Source organism: Morus notabilis, unplaced genomic scaffold (genome assembly GCF_000414095.1).
Source record: "Morus notabilis unplaced genomic scaffold, ASM41409v2 Scaffold794, whole genome shotgun sequence".
Lineage (NCBI taxonomy): Eukaryota > Viridiplantae > Streptophyta > Magnoliopsida > Rosales > Moraceae > Morus > Morus notabilis.
Window position 1 is genome coordinate 343,455 of NW_010359940.1, and position 4,916 is coordinate 348,370.

Here is a 4,916-nt window from a genome sequence, read left to right on the forward strand (position 1 = left end):
CGGAATAATTTCCAGTGATACAAGGAACTTCTTAAGCCATACGGCCTCTTTTGCAGCTTCACAAGCTGCCACATATTCGGCCTCCATGGTGGAGTCAGCTATGCAAGTCTGCTTAATACTCCTCCATACCACCGAACCCCCATTCAGGACAAACATTGATCTTGAAGTGGATTTCCTGGAATCCTTGTCCGATTGAAAGTCGGAGTCGGTGTATCCCATCATAGTCAGGTCAGTACCTGAATATACAAGCATATAGTTCCTTGTTCTCCTAAGATACTTGAGGATATGCTTGACAGCAACCCAGTGCTCGGGTCCAGGGTTAGACTGGAATCTACTCACCACGCCTACCGCGTAGCATATATCACGTCTGGTGCAAAGCATTGCATACATGAGGCTTCCTACGGCTGAAGCGTAAGGAACTCGGCTCATGTCTTCCTCTTCTTGAGGAGTCTTGGGAGACTGCTCCTTTAAGAGGGATACTCCATGTCTGAAGGGTAGATAACCCTTCTTGGAGTTTTGCATGGCGAATCGGTCCATTACCTTATCGATATAGGATGCTTGAGATAGTGCCAATTGTTTGTTCTTCCGAACTCGAAAGATTTGAATTCCTAGAACATAGGCAGCTTCTCCTAGATCCTTCATGTCAAACTACTTTGCCAGCCAGAGCTTAACCTCAGTCAGTCTTCCTACATCATTCCCAATGAGTAGTATGTCATCCACATATAAGACTAAGAAAACCACTTTGCCTTCTTGTATCAGCTTATACACACAAGGCTCATCCAATGACTGAACAAAACCATAAGTTTTAACAGTCTCATCGAATCAGATATTCCATGATCTGGATGCCTGCTTTAGTCCATAAATGGATTTTTGCAATTCACAAACCTTTTCTTCTTGACCCTTTTCAATGAATCCATCTAGTTGTGCCATATAAATGCGCTCATCCAGGTTGCCATTCAGAAAAGCTGTCTTCACATCCATCTACCAGATTTCATAATCTAAGGCAGCAGCAATGGATAGAAGAATGCGGATGGATTTAAGCATAGCCACCGGAGAGAAGGTATCCTCATAGTCAATTCCTTCTTTCTGGGTGTAGCCCTTGGCTACTAGTCTTGCATTGAATGTCTCTACATTCCCATCTGGACCCCTCTTCTTCTTGTAGATCCATTTACACCCTACAGGTTTTACCCCTTCAGGAGGATCTACCAGAGTCCATACGCCATTTTTATACATCGATTGTATTTCGGCATTCATGGCTTCATGCCATAGGTTTGCTTCAGAACTTGCCATAGCCTGCGAGTAGGAGACAGGTTCATCAACGTCTAAATCTGAGACTGCAGTCAATGCATCTCCATAAGACATATACCTATCTGGTTGTCTCACAACCCTCCCACTACGTCGAGGCTCTATTGGTGTTAGTTCTTGTTGTGGTTCATCTGTTATCGGTTCAGGAATAGAACGTGGACATGTTACCTGAACATTTTCACCAGTCAATTCCTCAAGTACAAGCCTGCTTCTAGGCTTCATATTCTTCACAAAATCCTCTTCCAGAAAATGAGCATTCGTGCTAACGAATGTTTTCTAATCGGTAGGACTATAGAAGATGTAGCCTTTTGTCCCTTTAGGATATCCTACAAACAGGCATAATTCTGAACGACTGGCTAGCTTACCAGTCTTCTTTCTAAGCACATGTGCTGGGCAACCCCATATTCTGGTGCGGCCAAGAGATGACTTCTTGCCACTCCATCTTTCATATGGAATTCCAGGCACTGCTTTAGATGGAACTTGGTTCAGAATATATGCTGCTGTTTCCAAAGCATATCCCCAAAAGGAATCTGGAAGGGATGAGTAACTCATCATTGATCTAACCATATCTAATAGAGTTCGGTTCCTTCTTTCTGACACGCCATTCTGCTGTGGAGTACCTGGCGCAGTCAGTTGAGAAAATATGCCTTCTTCCTTAAGAAAGTCTTCGAACTCTCCTAGCAAGTATTCACCACCACGATCAGATCATAGTGTTTTGATCTATTTGTCTAATTGTTTTTCAACCAAGGCCTTGAATTCTTTGAACTTTTCAAAGGTTTCAGACTTTTGACGCATTAGATAAATATGACCAAAACGAGAATAGTCATCTGTGAAGGTTATGAAATATTCATATCCTCCTCTTGCTTGGATATTAAATGGCCCACATACATCACTATGTATGAGTTCTAGGCATTCATCAGCTCTATTACCCTTTGCTGAAAAGGGTCTCTTGGCCATTTTTCTTTCTATGCAGGATTCACATGTAGGTAGTGAGCCTACACTTAAGGTTTGTAAGGGACCGTCTCTTACCAACCTTTTGATCCTGTCAAGGCTAATATGTCCAAGACGTAGATGCCATTTATAGGTTTGATCTGTTGGGTCTAACCTCAATCTTTTACTATCCCTAATTGAATCATTATTCAATTCAGTATCATAAATCGTTGGAATAATTGGTTTGACGTAGAACAGATTGTTTATCATGACTGTAGAAGCAATCATGAAACCATTCTTAAGAATTTGAATAACATCATTATTAAATCCTAAAGAATATCCTTGCTTAACCAAACGAGCTACAGAAATAAGGTTTTTCCCAAAAACCGGGACATAATAAACATTGTTCAAAACAATGAAACTATTCTCAAAAACTAATTTAATACTTCCAACTGATGATACTGATGCTCCGTTCCCCTAGCGAAAGTTAAACTCGCCTTTTGCTTTCCCTGAACCCCTATAGAGAACAACAAACATGATTAGTGGCTCCAGAGTCTACAATCTAAGAAAAAGTAGAGTCAGCCACAAAACAGGCTTCGGTAACAAGTAATGTACCTTTAGCTTTAACCTCCTGGAGGTAAGTAGGACAGTTGTGCTTCCAGTGGCCAGCTACTCTGCAATGGTGACATTTGTCATTACTCTTGTTCACCTTCGCAGTGTTCTTGCCCTTTCCAGCCGGTTTCTTCTTGTTGCGGACTTTCTTCTGTTTCTTGGCGCCAGAGGTGGAAGGCTTTGCTTCAGCAAGGTTTGCCTCTCCATTCCTCTTTTTGCCTTTAAGCAGTAGGGTTTTCACAGTCTGAAGCTCCTTCATGAGTTCTGGGAGTGAATAGTTTAACTTGTTCGTCGAATAGTTGAGTTTGAAGTTGTCGAGCATCTCCAGGAGAGTCTCTAGGATCATATCCACATGAGTCTCCCCATCTATTTCAGCTCCCATGAGCTCCATCTCATTCAGGTGACTTATGATCAATAGCATATGGTCCCGAACAGGAGTGCCGGATTTCATCCGGCAGTTCATGAAGTTACGCACCGCAGCTTGCTTGGCTTGACGGCCTTGGCTGCCGAACATTTCAGCAATGATGTAGATCATATCTGCAGTCGTCAGCATGTTCCGATGTTGCTGTTGCAACACATTGCTAATTGATGCTAAAATATAACACCTAGCGATCTCATCGGAACGCATCCAAGTAGTGTATGCGTCTCGCTCCTCTTGAGTGGACTCATCAGTCGGCCCAAGAGGACAGGGGGTGGTGAGCACATGCTTGTGCTTGTCTACCGTCAATACGATATCAAGGTTACGTTTCCAGTCAACGTAATTTTCACCCACTAGTTTGTTTGTACTAAGAATTTGTGCGATCGGGGATAAAGACATAATTGCTGAAAAATAAAATAAAGCGGCGTTGGCAATTTGCTTAAATTTAAGAAAAGTATGATGCATGAATGCAAGTACTTAAACATAAAGAAAATCCTTAAAAAAAATTGTTTCATCTATGGTGTTACGATCATAAATGGCAACACGTCCCACCTAGGGGTGGCGTCCGTGAAGCCTCCTATCATATTGAGACTCCTCTCATTTGGTCCACTTCACAGGATGTCTCCACATCTAGTGCAACCAATCACCATCCTTTTGGTAACCTCAGATCCATTGCCTAGCTCCTATGGGAGGTTACAATGATCTTCAGTCTAAGTGTTTAACCGACTAATCGACTCTAGAGGTTGTTATGAACTAGCGATCCATCTAGGGATGGTCCCGCCTCACTACTTCCTTTTCGAGTCTTATCTTCTTTAAGCAACCTGATGACTCCTTAGCGACATGTCTCGTGGGTTTCTCCCATTGAAGTGAGCACCACTAAGGTGGTTCTTAGCCCATCCACGTGTCACGATCAGGCTAAAGTCGGAGACCTTGGGAACGTTTCAACGCAAACGACCCTCCCACTTAGCTTTTTGAAAAATGGATTTTGTTTTTTTTTTAAAATTAAGTCCAATTAATAATTTGTCAACAAAATTATAACCCTTATAAAGTTGTTGTTGCACTTTATAACACTTTATAAAATTTACCCATTGCATTTATAATTATAACAATTTATAATATTAAACTACAATGATGCATGAACATGTTTGCATGGCAATTTGATATTGGCATCTCTATATCCTATATGGCATGTTATAATGATGCGAGATTAAATAATAAATCATACATTCACAATTTAACCTCTCTATGGCTCATTTCTAATTACAACCCATAAAACAAATGAAAACAATTACAACAATTTTCTTCATCTTGTCTCCTTGGCATCTTCACAATTTTCCCTTCTCATGATCCCTGAAAAATTGAAAATGTTTTTGTGGAAAAATTTAAAATTTGAAATTCAAAAAAAAAAAATATATTTTTTTTTTATTTGGGATGGGCTCGGGAATTTCTGGAATTTTAAATTACAAAATTTCTTATGCCTTTTAATGGCTTACATTATTTTCTAGAGAAAAACATAAACCACACCAACTTTGTGTAATTAAAAACCTAGAGCCAATCGATCGGGATCCAATCACAAATATAATCAAAACAATTTTGAATTCATCACATATTCATGCAAGATGCCAATATCAACACATATCATACATTCAAT